Source organism: Haemaphysalis longicornis, unplaced genomic scaffold (genome assembly GCF_048455015.1).
Source record: "Haemaphysalis longicornis isolate Haplotype H1 unplaced genomic scaffold, Haemaphysalis longicornis Haplotype H1 scaffold_2, whole genome shotgun sequence".
Taxonomy (NCBI): domain Eukaryota; kingdom Metazoa; phylum Arthropoda; class Arachnida; order Ixodida; family Ixodidae; genus Haemaphysalis; species Haemaphysalis longicornis.
The window spans coordinates 25774286-25794896 of NW_027526295.1; the positions used below are offsets into that span (position 1 = coordinate 25774286).

Here is a 20611-nt window from a genome sequence, read left to right on the forward strand (position 1 = left end):
ACGAAGGCGTCCTCGCTGTGTGCAGCGGCACAATACACCCTAAATCCAGCACTATACACTCTAAATGTGGCACCTGAAATCTAGGAGTGTACACCCTGCGAACCAGAATTTGGGGTATTACCGAGCGCCTGAACCATACGTTCAGCGGTATAATGGCCACATAAATTATCCTACAATTTTAAGTGCAATGCACTTCTTAAGCGACCCTGAACCTGCGTCCACCGGCGATGTCCGCGCACGTGGAGATGGGCGCGCGCAGCCTGGCCGCTGACATGGCACATACCCACGAGGGGGATTGGCCAGGAATCTCCTCGTCTTCCTTGGCAACGGGGGGAGATGGGCGCGCGCTGCGTGGCCGCTGATATGGCACATACCCAAGTGGGGGATTGGCCAAGAATCGGGCGTGAGAAGGGCTAATGCACCTGCTTAAAGGAGTACTGACACGAAATTTCAAAGCTGAGATCCGCTCTAGCAATCAAGTACAACGACAACACAAATAGGTGTCTGTGAATAAATGCATCTTTCTTTCTTTGTAGTTGTGTGTGTGTGTGTGATCTCTCTTTCGCGAACATTACCGAACCGCGCAAATTCAACTCGTGCATTTGCACGTTCACATTCTTCCCCTCGGGGAAATGCGGGGAATTTTTAAACGGGGTCCTCTCAAGTGGGTGAAACCCGCCCATGTGAAAAACACAGGGATTTTTTCTTACTTTCTTTATCCTCGCAAACATTGACGCTTGAGGGACACAATGCGACAGTATAGATCTCACTCCTCAGAACACACGCTTTTTTATGCCTGCACGTATAACGCCGAAAATTACGGCAACTTTTGCCCATACCTACAACGAAGGATTAATCGGTAGAACAGCTTGTTCGGGCTGAGTGTAACAAAAGTACTGAATGTTTTCTCACTCTCTTGCTTGAGTCTGCGTATCCTTTCCTGCAATCGACAATCCCGGAAAGTCTATTTTGAAGTGCCATATTCCATGCCCATCCATACAGCATGCCGGAAGCACCTCTCCCGTCCGCTATGTCGTGAAGGCGCTGACGCCATCGGAGGATCGTTGCCTGGCTGCGGAAAATAGTCTTTAGGCAGTGCCTCAAGCCGAACAATCAGTAGATTATTCTCTCTTCCTGAAATATTCCGGATGGAACTCTTTTAGCCTCCGTGGGACATTGTAGCAAATATGAGTAATCACTGTTATATGTAAAGCCATTGGCGCAGTCGGTAGCCTAGAAATGGAACGAACTGGCTGTAGTGCTCACTGGCGTCTCGACAAGCGCGTCATGGTCACTTCGAGATTCAGGATCACTATTTTCTTGACAATAAGTTTGATTTAGAGAGGAGCCCCTTTTTCATGGGGGTGAGTCTGACATTGAAGGGAATTGGAACTGGACATGCGCAGTGACCTGCAACGATGCTTCACTGCCATTCTTTTTGGCCATAGAGGACGAGTCACTCGCTAATGTCGTAGGCCAATGCTACTGCCGGTGGGAGAAGCAGAAGTGGCTGATTCAGCATGTTAAGGCCTAGCTGCGCTTTGAGGAAGAGGGCTCATAGGGTGTGCTGGGGGGTCGATCAGGCAGCCAGCAGCGGTGAAAACAGCTAACGCGGGACAAAGTGGTGGCACGAATGCATTCCGTAAGCAAAACGCGCGCTGTCACTGCGCTGCCCTAGGTGCGGGCACTCGGCACGTTCCAGCACAACTTCTTGTTCCAAATTGAGCATTAAGATTTTCTTTAGCTGCCAATTTGCACAACGTTATAAAACACTGACGCTTCGTTCAAAGTAATCATGAAAGTTGCCGCTAATTGCTCATTTTAGCTGGCTTGTATGTTATCCATTGTCACTGAGTCCTTGTTAAAGATGCCTATGTAGAAAAAAATTAGTGCGATAGCTCAAATAATTGCAATTGCTGAGTTAAACTTAATGCTAATAGAAACAATACAATTGGCAGAATCTTTAAAAGCTGCAGACCATTACTTTAATTATTTTGGGGTTTCCGAAGATTGTAGCTCGCTTGCTCCCCCATACAGCATGTGTTGAAAAATCGGGAAATATGGGAAGCAGCAGAAAAAAAATACTGTAACTGGGACAAACTTACGAAATATAATCACTTGGTAGTGTACGATTTATCTACCGAGAAGCTTAATGATATTTAGAATAAGTCAAAAGGAAATAAAGCTCCAATGCAGAAACTAAGCTATTCCTTGTGCGCAAAACAAGATGATAAAACTGCACTATCTAAACGGTGTCATGTTTAAAATTGCTCCAGCAACACAGATGATATCACAATGGAAGGGCGATCTAAACAAAAGAAGAAAAAGGATTCTACAAACATAGGACTACTAGGAAAACATACTACATGATCCAGTTGTTAGCTTTCCAGAATAAGGTCAAACGAACTTCGAACATACCAACTTGGGTAGAACTGCCGCGAGACATATCGACACCGCCTTAAGCGAGGCGTTTGCAAATCTGCTCAAGAGAGGATTATAAATAACTTGCAACCCATAGAAATTCTTTACTGAATAACGTGCATAACGGAAAAATTGTTTATAAGAACTTGATGTTTTTTATGAAATATAACTTGGGTATTTAAAACTGAACAATTTCCTTCATTAAGGGGCTCTGGTAATTGAAACTAGAGTAATAAACAACTACAAAATAAATCGTGTGCAGTTTGATTAATGGACTGCAACAGCACTAGAAGACTAGCGGTTCTACACTGAACACTATATATCTATATTATTGTTTCGTTGTTTGTAGTCTTACAATGGGCGTTTCAAAGCACTTACCAGCAATAATTATCAATCAGTTATATTAGATACAGAGGCCCTTTTGTTAGGTTTTTTTTGTTGTTTCCGTGACTGCGTAGAGGGGGTCAAACTAGAAATTTTTTATCGAAAACGGGGTGCTCCACTTGGCTGTTCTGCAAGGGTGGTTGCTAGAAAATATTTAGTTTTGCATTTGTGTTAACTAAAATGGAAAGACAAAAAGCTTACATGCATGCTGCATGCATGTAAAAGCTTACATGCATGCTTACTGAGTTAGTCGTAAAAAAGTCCTGGGAATGATTCTACGAGATATATGCTATTTTGCCGAATAAGTATTGTTGCCAAAAAGTATGATAATTACGAATACAAGCTTCAATTGCTTTCATTTTAAACGTAAACGTCTCATAGCATGAAAGACTGATTGTTACGGGACAGCGATAGCTTGAGGCGTCTCTGGGAATTCTTGTCACTTCAAATATGCAGAAGTGGTTAAAGCCCCGTGGGCTAGCTGAGAATGCCACGCTTATGAGACTTTATCTTTGGATGCACACTTCGAAAAAGTAGCAAAGTGTTTACAGGTAGTGGGCAGTTACATTTGTTTCGCACAATTTAAATTCCACGTTTACAAAAATGGTACACAAATCTTTGGAAGGATCAACATTAAAGTATGGTAGAACCATTCGTGACCAAGCTTCTCAATAGCGACCAAACATCTGAAGCCGCAACATAAGAATATCTCGCAGTCACCGAGAGGGCAGACTTAATCCTAAATCAACGTAAAATTTTGCCTGTCAAAAATCAGTTGATACTGAATGCACTTCGCAGAGAACATTTTTAAAGTGCCTTTAGACTTGACATAAAACGCACACGTCTTGGACGTTTTAACGAAGTCATTATGTGCGTTTAAATCAAGTAGTTGAGAGGAACATGCAACACGCTCCTATTATGTGCTTTCTCGTTTTAACAAACTTGAGATAGGCTCTGCCTTTCCTAGCTTTACAAAAACAAGTTGTTTCCCATCATGGTTAACCCTAAATCCTTGATCATTCAGAAGCGCTGCTGCCCAGATCATACTAAGTTCTTCAAAAGCTCTGCATTTAAAATTTATTTTCACTCCCACTATATCGTATTCGCATGCAGTGTATTTTGTTTCCGGTAATAATTTGTCAGTGATAAGTATGGTTGCAGTAGTAGTTTTTAAGTTATAGAGATTTCTTACTCCTTCTTATCTTCGTATATTTTGCAAATAGAATAAACCTTGTCCCCGTGCACGAACTTGGTTGCCCAGACTGCCCTAAATAATAGTTCCTTAACTGGGATCAATAATTATAGAATTTCATGGTATTCGGAGAGTTGAGTTTACTGTATATTCCTCTCATGGTTTTTTGGGCCACGCTGAAATTAGCTGTAATTCGCCATACATATGCACTTTTCCATGTAAATGAAGAATATCATAATTTTCCGACATCACTTACTTTGGAGTACACGGTGTCCTCGTCATGTTTGTCAGCACGTCAGGCCCACACGTTAACACTGCAGTGTTCACGGAAAAAAACACACGTTTACAGAAGCACAGGCACATACCTGCATGTATTACAGAGTACACAGCGTACAACAATAAACTCCGCTCTTCTCGCAGGCGGCCAAACAGTACAAAACCATCATCATCAACGTGGGCGAGCGGAGAACGCCAGCAAATTGCAGTGACTGAGTCATCTGTGCCCCTTACTTCTTAGTAAGAATACAATGCCAACGGTAAACTTTTCCGCCTAGCAGATTGTTCTATATGTGTAAATATGAGTTTTTACAATACACCTGCGCTTTCAGACTCCATCGCGGCAGAAAAAACTTCGCTATCTGACAGACCAACGCAAGCCACCCCCCCCCCCCCCCCGAGACATACCTTTTAATGTAAAAATGGAGGAAGCTTAATCTTACGAGTAAGACTTGAAGGTAGCGAAGCTGTACGCAACCTTCACAAGCGTCACACACGTTTAGGTTCAGGATTGCAGCTGATGTGCTTCTTCTTCGCGGCCGCAACGACCTTTACTCTATCATTGTTGCTGTAAGTGTGAGCTTCTTTCATTTTGTTTTAAGTCATGATCATTGGACACGGCCTGGGAATAGCGTACGCTATGACGTGTCTTGGAGCAGCGCTTTGACGGGACGTGCAGCAGCGTACGGTATGACAGGCTACGTACCGTACCATTTCCCCGGCGACCTGTGAATTCTTTGGTACACCACATCTCCTGTTGCACACGGTATAAGAGAACTACCAACCAAAGTAGACCTGGTGCGCACAGCAAAGAAAGACTGGTAGAACGTTCTCAGAACAATCTAATTTATTGCAGTCTATAGAAATCTTGCGTCAAAAATCAGCCGGTTGGTAATTATATGCTCCTGTCCAGAGCATCGCAATTGTTTCTCCTCGCATACCGGAAACGGCTGTTTCCCACCAGACTAAAAAACCTCGCTATGTTGACCCCGCATTGAACCCTTTCGCTGTCATTCTGCTTAGATGTGTTTGCATGCGGCCAGGAAAGACGGGTGGCAATTTCTGGACACATACGAATTCATTGGAATATATTTAAGTTTTGCTTCCGGACTTGTCAGTGCATGTGTGCTCATCAAACCTGTAACGCCTGGCTTTCTTCCATTCCTTCTACGCCCCAGCTGATGGAATGACGCAAAAAAACTGCATCGTTATCAAAGTATGTTTTCACTAACGAAGCGCAAACAGGTAGATAGCAAACGCGTTTTAGAAGGCCTTGCAGGCTCGCAGAATGCCACAGGGAATGTCTGGCGCACATGCAGCTCTACCATTGCTCCCGCACCCACGCTTTTCGCTTGATCACCCTCAAAAACATCATAACAAGATCTGTCGGCGAAATTATCTAGTGTAAGAAGAAGTTTGATAAAACTGCTTGGGCCAATTCGCTTTGTTCCCCGAGAACACCATCGACCATGCCTTATTGGCCCACGCTCACTGCTATTCACGCAAGGGCACCGCTTAAAATCTTAAATAATTAGCGCAATGACAATTTTTGTCACCGCTTGCGATTTCAAGAGAGCGATTAGGAGCAGATGTATTGCAAATATATACGCATTCCGCTATCTTTTGAGGCATGTAGTGACAGCGAAAGAACTGCCCTGTGGACATTAATCTATCGAAGGCCGCACTAGTATACGCATACCCCTCTGCTTGTCAGCGGCGAAACATAAGTGAGCACCGTCGCCAACTGCGGCTCCATATTCTTTTCTCGTCCCTTTTCATTTTGGTGTTCAACTGCTCTCAATTCCATTGCGCGGATGGCGTAAATATATTCTAAGCGTGCTTGCGGCGTGTCGCTTTAAATTTGTGGTCCGCGGCTTGTTTAACACCGTACTGACCCAGTTTTTGACGCAAACCCAATTAGCGCCTGCAAGATTTCTTCCTTTCCGACCATCCCAATGAGAGGTCGACAAGCTTCAAATGCGACATTGTAAATTTTTTTGTAGGAGCCTGCGTTTCGCTTAAAAAAGAGGGAGAAAGGCACACCGATTGCGGGTTAGGGGATGCTTGTCTTTTGTGCAATTGCGGTGTGTGCACGTCTTTCTTTTTTATTTTTCTGTCGTTTTGCTCTTTTTTCTCCTTGCTTTTCTTTTATTATCTCGTTCTTTTTCCTCTTCGTTCTTTCGTTCATCTTCAACTCCAAGAGCACAACCCCTTCGGGTGTGTAATGCTGCCTACTCCGGGAGAAACCAGCATGCCGACCCCTGTGACGCTACACTAGACGGAAGCAACCACTTAGGGACACAAATGGCATTCCCTCACTGAACAAGGATATGGCCACGTTGGTGTAGTATTTGGCCCACACTTCCCATAACTGACTAATGCAAATGTCTGCCCTCAGTCAACAGCAGCTGTAGAGCGCCGGACCGCGGCGCCGATCAGGCCAGCACTATAGCAGATGGTGCTAACAATCTCTGGGTCCACACAGGCCACCTGTGGACCTCGACCCTGGAATCTTTCAACGCACGAATCCTGTATAGTAAGAGAATCTTAGCTGTAGTATTAGAGGAGTTCTATTGACATTGACAGGGATGTAATAGGGCTAAGTGAGGTTACAAGAACCAATAAAGTCTTCATGGAGCTAACTTGCGGATATATTCAGTGCTATCGAGGGCATCAAGAAAAGAAAGGGTACAGCTCGAGTTTCTTAATCCACACAGAAATAGCATGCGAAGTTGGGGGATTCTTCAGCAATAACAAAAGAGCAGCAGTCATTGCGATCAAGCTAAAAAAATTCCCCGCATTTCCCCGAGGGGAAGAATGTGAAAGTGCGAATGCACGAGTTGAATTTGCGCGGTTCGGTAATGTTCGCGAATAAGAGATCACACACACACACACAACTACAAAGAAAGAAAGATGCATTTATTCACAGACACCTATTTGTGTTGTCGTTGTACTTGATTGCTAGAGCGGATCTCAGCTTTGAAATTTCGTGTCAGTACTCCTTTAAGCGGGTGCATTAGCCCTTCTCACGCCCGATTCCTGGCCAATCCCCCACAAGGGTATGTGCCATGTCACCGGCCAGGCAGCGCGCGCCCATCTCCCCCCGTTGCCAAGGAACACGAGGAGATTCCTGGCCAATCCCCCACGTGGGTTTGTGCCATGTCAGCGGCCAGGCAGCGCGCGCCCATCTCCCCCGTTGCCAAGGAAGACGAGGAGATTCCTGGCCAATCCCCCACGTGGGTATGTGCCATGTCAGCGGCCAGGCAGCGCGCGCCCATCTCCCCCCCCGTTGCCAAGGAAGACGAGGAGCGCGCGCACCCGCACCTGTTGCTATGCGGACGGCGGCGGACGATTCGGGCTCGCTTATGAAGTGCATTCGCACTTAAAAGCGATGCAGGCTAAGAATGTACACGCCCATTCGCCAAAAGTTCACTCCGATGGTGATGCCGTGAAAAGGTTCCTGGAGGACGTTAAATTAGCTATGAAGGAGAGTACAACACACTTCATGATTACAATGGGAGACTTTAACGAAAACGTATGCAAGAAGGGTACAAGGAAAATGTCAGTTGGAAAGTTTGGAATCTTCACTCGCAACAGTAGAGGAGATGCGTTGGCAGCATTTGCGGAGACGAAACATCAGAGGATTATAAACATATTCCTCAGCGAAAAAAAGCAAAAAATGGGCATAGAAAATACCGAATTGTTCGAAAAATTGAATTGGCTCATTTGTAGTGACCAATCAAGAATTGCGCCTGAAGTAGAGGAGCTAGGCCAGATTCGCATCAGAGGGCATATGATTGTTAGAAACAAAAGAGGATAGAGTTTCAAAAGAGAAAGAAGGAAGATCAAACAAGTTAGCATCTCAGCATAAAGAGGTAGAGAAAGGGCGCAAGAATTAAAAACAACCCTTTACAAAAAAATTGACCTTAGAAGGTAAAATTTCTTTTGAGAAAGTGGAAGAAGAGAAAGGAGATAGGGTAGACAGACTAAGTGACAACTTAACAACTGCACTAACATAATCTGCAGCAGCTGTAGATGAAGCAACATACAGAAAAAAAACTGAAAATCTAATTCGGCAAATGAAGGAACTAATTCGAAACGTAAGATAGTGAAAGCGTTGAGTAAACATGACCTGACGGATTTACCGGAGCTCTCAAATTTGTCCAACCGATACGTAAAACGAACAACATTCCTACATAAAACGTGGCAGGGATCGGGGAAATTCTGGAAATTGGAGGACGGCGAAAAGTATCTGACAGAATGCTGATATCGGAAGACAGACTGTACGCATTTAAAGTCGAAAAAGGTAACATAACGAACAGCATGCGACCCAATAAAAGTAGCAGGTCTCCTTCTACACCACGTTCTACACCTGCTACGCTACACTACGGGCAACAACAAGCTCAGCCCGCGAAGTCCCATAATACCCAAAGCCCAAGTTCAAAAGCCTCTCAAATGCATAAAAGGAAACGCTGCACGCGACAACGGCATATTCTTATATCTAATAAAGGCGAGATGGGATATTGCTATGAAAAAGCTTGCTTGCTATCCTCGGAATACTTGAGGACTTTAAATGTGCCTATAGCCTGGATAAACACAAACATAATCCTTAATCAGGAAAAGGGAGGTGCCAAAGACCTTAACAATTAAAGGCCAATTAGCTTACACTCAGATGTACACTGGCTGTTTGCCAAGATATTGGCTAACCGCATTAGCGACAACCTAGATTCCCAAAAACACAGGGAGCAAGCTGTGTTTAGGAAAGGAAACTCCACAATATATCAGATTCATGACATCAAACAAGTAATAAAAACGTTTCCAAAGTACGCCTTAAGATTTTGTGTCATTTATAGAGTATTGAAAACCGTTATTCAAAACACATACAAGGAAATATAATATCTGATGCAGCCGCCAGCGCTGGCCACTCTCTGCGTAACACGACACAGCTTCCTTTCTCTCGAGAGGATGGTTGTGCCCTTATCTATCGAACTGGTTGGAGAGAGCAAATGTTGAAGTGGCAGCACCCTCGCAGCGGATATCCACCTCTACATGGAATTGACCCTTTCTGTAAATTCCGTGTTCCACCCGACCTAAGCAAAGCGTCTGAAGGTGTACTGCATCGTTTGCGTCTCAACGTGGCTTACACCCGAAGCTTCAAGTTCAGAATAGGGTGGGAGGATTCACCACTGTGCCCCACGTGCGCTGTGCGCGAGACTACCGAGCACTTGTTGTGTATATGCCCGCGATTTTCCGCTGCGCGAGTTACAGCGGCGAGCTGCCTGTCTCGTGTTCGGCGCGGAGCAAGCCTTCAGTTGTGTCACTTCCTTGGACCCTGGGACAACAACAATGACTCATATTTAGGGACGAAGATTCTTCTGCGTTTTCTGCGAGATTCAGGACTAGACAAAACTTTGTAATAATTTTTCCATTGTGCGCATGGCTACGTCTGTACGCGTTTGCGTCGTTGTGTACGCTTTGATTCCTTTTCCTTGTTAGGCGCTCTGCGTTCCTGGGCTCCATTCGCTCAATTTTTCTTGTCTTTTGCTTAACTTTATTTCGAGTTTTTTCCTTGCACTACATTGCGTGCCATTTTTATTCAACTTTTGTTTTCTCTCTATTGCTGCTTTCCCGATTTCTCACATTCACTTCACTGCATTGTAATCATCCCCATCTGGCGTAGCAAGCACTGCCGCTAGCAGAGCTGACCTCTCCAGCCCACATTAAAGAGCTCTCTCTCTCTCTCTCTCTCACAGCAGGTCTTGAAGCATTACAGCACCAGGGTATAGGGGAGACCAACATAAGACACTAGAAGACATGTATCAATTGTGTACAGGGAGGATATTTCTTCACACGCAAAGCGACAAATTTCAGATCTAAAAGAGCTTTAGATAGGCCGATACCATTTCTCGAATAGCTTCACAGCATGTCTGGGAGGGATGGCGGGGGGGTATTCAGGAACTTGACTGCGAAGACATACCTGAAAAAATGCTTGAGGAACTTCAATCAGAATGCAATGCCCTGGGACTAAAGATAACTATGAATAAATATGAAGTCATGATGATTAAACATGCCGAAAGTGCCCTCTTCAACCTCTGTAACTAAAGGATAGAACAAGTAGAAGAGTGCATCTGTCTCGGACATATCATCAGAGCTGACCCCAATGAGGAGAGAGGAATTTATCGCGGGATAGCCGTGGGCTGGAGCGTTTTCGTCAAAACACACCAAATAGTAAAAGTAAGCTACATCTAGCACTCAAATAGAGAAAATGCAGCCAATGCATCCTGCTCGTGATTTCGTATGGTTCGAGAAATTGGCGCCTTACGAAACAGTTCGAGAACAAACTTAGGTAGGCTGAATGAGCGACGGAACGTGTAATCATCGTGGTAAACTCGAGTAGATTATATCCGAGTCAAAATTTTAAAAAAAGTATTTGGTCAGGTAATATGAGGCGAAATGATAACCGGCGTACCGCCTGGACAACGAACAAGATACCCAGAGACCGATCTAGAAGTATGAGAAAGTTAAAAATTTGATGCATTGACGGAACAAAAAACCTTCGCGTGCCAAGACAGGCTGAAGCAGAACGGAACCTCAGCGCGTGATGGTCAATTTACAATGAAAGATGTTTTAATCACACCCAATGTTCAAGCGCACTGACGTCGGGTGTTCGACATCATCGGCGCAAACCAAATGTGCTTCACGGGCAGAGCAAGCCAAGCTTACACTTTTGTCGGAGATTTTCCGCTCCATTCACGTCACCTCCTGAGTGTTTTTGTACAGCGCATTTAGATGCATGCCCGTTATCAATTATCTTTTGTGCGTCATGAATCACAGATTTGCTTTTCGACGGGTTCATTCTTGCACTTCCGGCAAATAAAACGGTCGTCTGACGAGCGTCGGCGTGCAGCAGCGCTGCGTTTGGTTATTTAGCGCTTCATAAAGGACGCTTAAATGCTATATATTGTTACGGGGAAGAGTCTATATTTGGAGGCTTGGTAAAGCGGGATGCAATTACCGCGCAAGACGAACAAGGCTGAGCGCGTGAGAGAGCCGTGATGATAATGACAGGGTCAAATGATGATGATCGCAGTTAGTCGCGTAGATTGTCCACCTTGTATCATGGGTCCTGCTCGCCAACAACATAACCATGACTTGTAACAAGACTCCCCGCTGGAAAAGCATCGTCCCGACGCTAACTTGTAGTCGATGAAGGCGCACAGTATGGCTTGAGGCGGGACACATGCACAATGCTAGTAGGCGGGGTTCTCTCGGAAGGTGAAGGAAGGACGGGGGTGATCTCATAAGTTACGTCCGTAACCGAGCGGAGAACATGGTAAGGACCACTATAATGTGCAAGCACTTTTTCTGAAAGTCCCACGCGACGGAATGGTGTCCACAGAAGGACCAATGATCCCGGAGGGAAGTGTACTTTCCGGTGGCGCTGGTCATATCTGTTCTTCTGAGAGGCTTGTAATGCGTGAAGACGGTCGCGGGCGATCTGCTTTGCAAAAGTAGCTCGAGTGATCGCATCCTGAGCGTATTCGGTGGACAAGGGGGCCGAAGCGGGCAGTAAGGTGTCCAGGGGCAAAGCAGGCTCACGGCCGTAAAGAAGGTAGAAAGGGGAAAATCCAATGGTGTCGTGACGCGAAGAATTCTAGGCGAATGTAATGTAGGGAAGGGCGATGTCCCAATCGCGATGGTCCGCTGAGACGTAGGCAAACAGCATGTCCGTAAGGGTCCGGTTGAGTCGTTCGGTGAGTCCGTTTGTTTGCGGATGATATGCTGTGGAAAATTTGTGCTGAGTAGAGCATGACTGCAGACGGTCGTCAACAACTTTGGATAAAAAGTATCGGCCACGATCGGCGAGCAATTGATGGGAGCTCCGTGGTGCAGAATCACGTCGGCAAAAAGAAAATCCGCAACATCGGTCGCGCAACACGAAGGCAGGGCACGGGTGATGGCAAAATGTGTTGCATAGTTCGTCGCAACGGCCACCCACTTGTTTCCGTACTTGGATAGAGGAAACGGGCCCAGTACGTCCAAACCTACACGGAAAAATGGCTCATAGGGAATTTCAATCGGTTTAAGCTTCGGTTTAAGCTGACCGGTGGGGAGCATGGTCGGTGTTTTCCGCCGTTGGCAGAGGTCGCAGGCGGTGACGTATCGTCGCACGGATTTGTACAGGTCGGGCCAAAAGAAGCGACGTCGCACATGGTCGTACGTGCGGGTTATCCCGAGATGGCCAGCCGTGGGGACATCGTGAAGCTGGTGCAAGATGGCCGCACGCAAGTGCTGAGGTATAACAAGGAACAATTCGGGACCATCGACGCGGAAGTTGCGATGATACAGGGGGCCATCACGAATTGCATAGGCACGTAGAGAAGGGTCAGGTGTTGCGCATTCGAGACCGTCAAAGATTAGGTGTAATGATGCATCACGGCGCGGTACTTGAGCAATGTTCAGGTGGTCGGGGATGGCAAAAAGGGAGTCATCAGAACTTGCTCCGCTGAGGTCTGGACGGTCCACAGGATTCCGTGACAGGCTGTCGGCGTCCTGATGGAGGCGACGAGATTTGTAGAGCACAGAGAAAGTATACTCTTGAAGGCGGAGAGCCCATTGACCAAGCCTGCCCGTGGGGTCTTTCAAAGACAAAATCCAGCAGAGAGCGTGGTGGTCTGTAATAACAATAAATGGCCTACCGTAAAGGTATGGGCGGAATTTGGCGACGGCCCAGACAAGCGCAAGACACTCCCGTTCGGTGATGGAGTAATTGCGTTCGGCTGGAGACAGGAGGCGGCTGGCGTAGGCGATGACGCGGTTCTGGCCGGCCTGTTGTTGTGCCGAAACCGCCCCTATACAATGGCCGCTTGCGTTGGTGCGGAATTGGGTTGGTGCCGATGGATCGAAGTGGCCCAGAACGGGTGACGACGTTAAGAGAGCGATAAGCGCAGTGAAGGCTTCATCCTGTTTGGGGCCCCATGCGTAGGTGACATTCTTTTTAAGAAGGTTTGTGAGAGGACGGACAATGTCGGCGAAATTCGCAGTGAAGCGACGAAAGTAGGAACAGAGGCCTACGAAGCTCCGGACATCTTTTGATATCTGTGGTTTTGGGAAGTTCTGCACAGCGTGAACTTTATCGGGGCCGGGTTGAATGCCGTTGGCGTCGACAAGGTGTCCAAGAAGCTTAATTTGGCGGTGACCAAAGTGACATTTTTTCGAGTTTAGCTGAAGGCCTGCACGTCAGAACACTTCCAAGATAGCCGAAAGCCTTTTGAGGTGAGTGTCGAATGTAGGGGAAATACAATCACGTCATCGAGGTAGCATAGGCACGTCGACCACTTGAACCCATGGAGTAGCGAGTGCATCATCCCCTCAAAGGTAGCAGGGGCGTTGCATAGGCCAAACGGCATTACCTTAAACTGGCAGAGGCCGTCGGGTGTAAGAAATGCCGTTTTTTGCGGTCGCATTCGTCAACAGAAATTTGCCAATATCCAGACCTGAGGTCTATAGATGAAAAATATTTGGCGCCATGCAGGCAGTCCAGTGCGTCATCAATGCGGGGCAAGGGATAAACGTCTTGGTGATCTGGTTAACGCGTCGGTAGTCTACGCAGAACCGCCAGCTGCCATCTTTTTTTTTGACTAAGACGACAGGCGAAGCCCAGGGGCTCGACGAAGGTTCGATGATGTCCTTACGGAGCATGCTTTCGACTTCCTGCTGAATGACCAGTCGTTCAGCATGGGACACACGGTATGGCCGTCTGTAGGCAGGGCTGGCATCACCGGTGTTGATAGGATGTTGAACAGCAGTAGTCTGACCCAAAGGACGATTATCGAAGTCGAAAATGTCTCGGTAGGTGCCCAAAGATGGCGTAGAGCGGCAGCTTGGTCTTCGGGAAGGTCGGAGGCGATCATGTTGGCGAAATCCTCAACAGAAGGAATTGAAGTGGTTTGGGTATCGGAATTTTGGGGTGGGTCCACGCACAAAGCTAAAACTTGGTGGTCACCTATCGGCCGCACTGTACCCAGAGATATACTTTTCGGTAAAAGTTGAGGGGATGATCCAAAGTTGAGGACCGGTACGTGAACGCTGCTGTCCACAACTGTCACACCAGTGTGTGGCACGGCCACTTCACGCGATAGCAACACTTCTAGAACAGGCGAAAGCACGTAGTCACCGTTAGGAACCGGAGGGCTTGACAACAACGTAATGGAGGTTGCTGCTTGTGGCCGTAAGCGAACATCATGCGTGGAGACAATGTGGCATAAAGGTTCTTCGGCATTGACCACATCTGAAGGCATCTGGATGGGTTCTTTAGGGGACGAATTGGGAGAAGGCAAGTGAAGGCGGAGGACACCGGTGGAGCAATCAATAAGATCTCAATGCTCCGAAAGGAAATCATGGCCTAGTATAAGGTCATGAGGGCATCGCTCCAATACGGCAAATAGAACGACAGTGTCGTGGCCCCCAATGTGAATTCGGGAAGCACACATTCTGGCGACGGCAGACGTCCCTCCATCGGCGACCTGTACGACACTGGGCACCGCCGGAGTGAGAACTTTGCGCAGGCGGCGGCGGAGGTCTGAGCTCATAACTGAAATATGGGCGCCGGTGTCAATGAGAGCACCTAATAGAATACCATCGACAGTAACGTCTAGTAAATTTCGTCTGGTGGGCAAGGTTAGCAGAGGATTTGGTGGCCGGGCCATAGATGCAGCGTCACCTCCGGGAGCTGCACTGCCTAGTTTTCCAGAGAGGAGCGGCCATACGGGGTCGGCGACAGGAATCGGCGGGGCTGCCGTGAACGGACTGGCGGAGGTGCGGTGACGGCGAGCGATTGTTGCGGCATGGTCGGGCGTCGTCGTCTCGGGAAGGCGTCTGAGGACGGGGACAGAAGTGAGCAGGGCCTTCTTCCGGATTGTTATAGGCAGGAAATCGGGTCAGGGAGGCATAAATCGACGCCTCTGGCAGTATCGCGCCACGTGGCCAACACGATGACAGTAGAAGCATATGGGTCGGATGTCAGGCGTTCTCCAATAGGCAGGGTTTCTGATCGGGTACTTGAATGTACGAGTATAGGGCGCTCGCCCATCACTGGTAGGTGGAAAGCGGCTAGATGGGAAGTCAGCGCGGCTAATGGCGCAGACGGATTGAACGCCTAGCTTAGCAAGTTCTTCGCGCACGACAGCTTGAATTAACGGGACGGGAGGCCTGCTGTCTTCAGCAACGTATTGGGGAAGAGCGGCGGGGGCCATGACCTCGAGCTCTCTACGTACTATTCTTGTCAAACCGTCAGGTGGGTAGTGGCCGTGGTCACGCCAGATGAGATTGGAGGCGAACGGGTCTGTGGTGGAATGTCTTGGCAAGATGATGTGGCGGCATTGTTTGGGACCCGGGTGAACTGCGACGTAATTCGGCGGCTCTTCGCCTGCTCGAACCGGCGGCACTCGGTGATGATAGCCTCGACCGTAGCACAGTCTTTGCAGATGAGCAGGTGGAAAGCGTCATCTGCACTCCCTTTGAGTACATGTCCCACCTTGTCGGACTCAGGCATCTCAGCGTCAGCTTTTTTAGAAAGGGACAGGACGTCCTGAATGTAGGCCACGTATGATTCAGTGGAGGTCTGTGCGCGTGTGGCTAGCGCGTTCTTGGCTGCAAGTTGGCCACCAGCTGGGTTGCCGAACAATTTGCGCAGCCTTTCATTGCAGACGCCCCAGCTTGTTACCTCCGCCTCGTAAGTTCGGAACCAGGTCCTGGCCGGTTCATCCAGACTGTAATCGACGTTGGCCAGCATGATGGTTGGGTCCCACCGATTATAGGCACTGACCCGCTCGAACGAGTCGATCCGGTCCTCAACGTCGAAGTCGTCGGCTCCGGTGAACTTACGAGTTTCACGGGGTTGTTGAGAGACCACGATAAGTGGGGTGATTGAGCCGTTGGCCCCATTGTTGGCCATGATCTTTGGTGGTTGAGTAAGATGACGTCCGCTGCGAAGCTCCGTTGTGCGTAAAGCGTTACTCCGCACTTCACCAAAATGTTACGGGAAAGAGGCTATATTTGGAGGCTTGGTACAGCGGGATGCAAGCACCGGGCAAGACGAACAAGGCTGAGCGCGACAGAGAGCCGTGATGATAATGACAGGGTCAAATTGATGATCGCAGTAGTCGCGTAGATTGTCCACCTTGTATCATGGGTCCTGCTTGCCAACAACATAACCATGACTTGTAACAATATTTTTAAACAAAAGTTTTCTACTTTCGTCCGGCCATGTCGTGGAGGATGCGCAAATGGCCTTTCGACCGGAGACACACCCCCGCGACGCACCCCTCCAAGCGCATCGCTTCATTCGCCGGGCCCGTATGTGCGCCTGCGGTCGCCGACAGCGGTCGCCACCGCCGCCGCGGCCGAGGCAGCCAACCACCCCCGCAGCCTCCCATGCATGCGACGCTGGACCGTTTCGGGACAGCACCTCATGCAAGGGAGGCGGTAAAGTATGCATGAGAGGGAGTAGACAGTACGCGTGGCCCCTTAGTTGTACTGCTTAAAACAGGGCACGGGCAGCAACCTTGCTGCACACGGTTCATAGAGCAGCTGGCGCACGTCGGCCTTTAAAAAAGTCGCCATTCGAAGGTGATTTCGAGAGCAACGTACGCGAGAGATATTCGAAGCCTTACTCACAAACCAAAAGGGAAAGGATTGCATCGGCGGTACTTCGTTAGATTTAAGGGACATGGAGAATGTTGTCACACTTCATATAAACTAGTACTGCCATATCTATTGTTTTCTATGTGTTCTTCCAGAAAAGTCTCTTTAAAAACCCCCTTCCTTTTCAATAAACATTAGTCAGCAGTCAGCGGTGTGTGTGTCTATTCTACCCTTTGTCCTGTCTTTAGCGCTAGCGGTTTTTTGTTTTAAGCCTTATGCGCCTACTGGCCCGCATTACCACTCTTTTACAGGATTTGACAGGAGGACAGCATTTTCGAATTGATTTTTCTACTTAATAAAGTAGCCTAGACGCCGCGAGAGTGGCCCAAGCCTGGCCGAAGGACTCCAGACTGCAATTTCCGCTGGTAACCCCGCAATCTTTGCAAATCACTTCAGTGTCTCTTAAAACAAAAAATAAACAGACATTGGTTCGGAAGGTATGTACGAGCTCATTCCATCAAAATTTAAAGCGTCTCCTTAGTAATTTTTTCATTAATTTTAGACTCCATACATGTACGTCATCGCCGTGTCGGTGCCAGGACAGGTTCAGAGTCGTTTCCTTTGGTAGCGATCTTTCAGAGTGGTGTGAAAGCGTAAAAATCATCCATATCTCTTCCGTCAGTTTTTTAAGCGTGAGCGGGCCGGCAAGATTGTGAGCTACTCAGTAAGCCTGCATGCTTTACATGCCTCTTTTGGCAGTTCTTCGTTTCAGTTTTTCAATCACCGAAAATAAATACCAGGAAAACGGAAACCTCCCTAAGGCCTATGACGTTATACAAGGGTCAGCAGCAATATATGTCGGCAACATTTAGCAAAAAATTCTGGGTATTAGTGGATGGATACAATACAGAAAGAAATTTATTTAAATATCATTTTAACAGGTACAAAATCTACAACAAGAACATAAATCCAGAGCACAAACGGGAGAACTTACAGCAGAATCGTCGTAAACAATAAATTAAGAGCAACGCGCTCTAAATAAAGTAACAGATTAAATTAGGGCATGAAAAAAATGGCATCCCTGTTGATTTACGGGAACAATGTAGTGATGGAATGCGTAGAATCAAGAATTTATGCAGCAATATTCTTGTGTACAGAGACAGATTTTTGTTGATTTTTGTGCTGGTATCTCTGTCAGACCACAACGCACCCTGCCATCAAATGAGCAGCTGTAAGTGCATGTTAGAGGTGATCCTCCTCTGGATAATTATTGAAGGCAAGAAGATAAACGGGTCAGCTTGAATAAAACAAAAGTTAAAATCATAGCCCAGGTCTTTGGCAGTTGCTAAAACTAGGGGAAGCATATAAATGCTCGCCTCTTTGGCGTGGAAGAGTTGAAGCTCGAGCCGGTGCGTAAATAACTGAGAATAAGGGGCAGCGCATAGAACGGGACGAACGGAAGACAAAACAAACACAAGCACTTGTGGAACAGAGTAGTGATAGAACCGCTTGTGCTTTTTCTTGTCTTCACTTCTTCCCATTCATTGTGCTACCCCCTTCTCTCAAACTCCCTAGCGCGCTCGTCCTGCATAGTTCTGCAATACAACAACAGCCATTAGATCTAGTACGATTCGCCCTGTTTTATAAATAGTCTCCGTAGCACCAACGCTTTTCTTGAACTTGTAGAATAAGAAAATCAGTGATAACAAGCATCCGGTAGCGCAACGTGAAAATTGAATCGTTTTTTTTTCTGCGTGTTTACTTACACAACCCAGCGAGCCGAATTGAAATTTCGGTGCGCAGGTTATTTAATAGGTAATTTTTCTGATGAAAGTGTCCAGTAGTGTTATTTTGAGCAGCCGGGATACCAAAACGGCATTTCTCTACAGCTCGTAGCAATGCTGCTGAAAAAAAAACGAAATAAACACGCAACAAATAATGCAGTAACTTAATGGCAAACTTGAACTGCGGGCACAATGGCACCTGGGAGAGCCTGCATGAAGTCCAGTTGTCACGCCTGTGAAGGCGCACATTTTTTAAAAGAAGCGCTTTAAATCAATGAAGTGGGTGAGGGGGCGCTTAGCCAACAAGAGGAGTGTGCCCCCTACCATTAACTATTGACTACTCTCAGCAGGAAACCCGCACTTGTATCGTCAGAACGATGCCAAACGACCAGCTGGGTTGAAAATTCAGTTTAAAAAATTCGACAACATTACCTTTATAAAGGGGCTGTTAAAACAACAGGCATCCTGTTTAACTCTAGAACAACTAGCCCTTGGTAACCAACTCAGCTTCATTTCAGCCAATAAATAAGCTTTTTATCCTTGGAAAGACCAGAATAATTGAAAAGTTATAAACTTTGCTACCGAGTGACGTAATATTAGCCCCCAATAAAACATAATTATCATTGCATTAATCGCACGTTAGCATAATTCTCATACCTAAAACAGTACTAGAGGGCCCATAGCGATCGCCCACATGGATTCTTCGATTGTGCTTTGACCTGGCTGGCGGAAGACAATCAGGCCTACAATTTTCTGACACTTCATGTATAAACCCCCCGAAAGTTGCTGAAGAGTTTCCGTTACTCCACCGGTTTTCCTCTGGTATCTCGGAGTGTTCTTGGGACCTTTGGCTCAAGATTGACGTCCGCTTCTCCGAGCAAGGCAAACAATTTTGTAAACCCAACTTGAACTTTTTATGTCCGCTTTTAGTATCTGGTTGTTAAAATTATATTTAGAGGAAAATTCATGATAACATTTGTTAAACTTCAAGGCTGTAAAAGTATATTGGCAGCACTTTCGAGCCAACCCAAAAGCCATTACTTTTGCAAGGGCGATAAAATCGGAATTTGTTTTTTTAACAGCCATTCTTAGCGCATTAAAACAAAATTTTAGATAACGTTTGTCCGGATCTTATCAGACCACTGCCAAAAGAACTTACACTTTAAATGTGCATGAGCATCACATATTTATCGGTTTTTGATTGAAGTTCTCTCTACGTGAACTGAACAAATTGAGGTCGTCTTCGAAAAACGGAGGCCAGAGACCCAACGTCGCCACTTTACAACCACAGGAAAAGGTTCGCAAGTTTAGTACAACATCGCTGCGGTACCAATTTACAGGTATGATCCAGAAATTCGCAACAAGGAACGCTTTTTTGAAGAAAAATTCATTTTTTGTACAAACCTGCAAGAGCAGAACTTGTGTCTTCTCCCGTCACCCTTGCTGCTGGTTTTGCGGGATGGCAGATGTGGTCCCGCCGTATGTATATAAAGAGGGCGTTCCTCAAAAGCAAAAGCAACCGTTTTACAAGTCCGTGATACAGGGCGCTCATATCGCTTAGGGATGCTGTTTTTTACTCATTATGGTCACTCTTTCAGGAAAACCACTCAAGCCATTATTTCGCAGCTGAAATAAAGGGCAGATAGCCAGCGTTGTCAGAACAAAGGGTTCCTCTTACTGTAGAGGGTGCAATATCTGCTAGAAACGTCATTCCCTTGACAGAAAGGGAATGAACTTCTGTCTGGTATAGCTTTAGAGGATCGACCAGATACTGAAAGAAATTAGAGAAATCACAAAATATTGTTGAGTTCTAGAAATTATCAAGAAAAGTCCCGTACTATAACAATTAAAAAAACAGTATTAATTTTAATGGCAAGAAAGTGGGAGATTGCAAGTTGGAATTGTCATT

At 46.7% G+C, this 20611-nt stretch overlaps 1 long non-coding RNA gene across 1 annotated transcript in view; it reads right to left on the reverse strand.

Moving 5' to 3' along the window:
- LOC144167024 (uncharacterized) overlaps positions 1–20238 on the reverse strand; it is a 58549-nt gene extending 38311 nt beyond the window's left edge. The window contains exons 1-2 of the long non-coding RNA XR_013321821.1: positions 20107–20238; positions 4254–4311 (exon numbers count right to left, since the gene is read on the reverse strand). This is a non-coding gene — a long non-coding RNA (uncharacterized LOC144167024). The remainder of the gene's footprint in view (positions 1–4253; positions 4312–20106) is intronic.
- Positions 20239–20611: the final 373 nt, after the last annotated feature.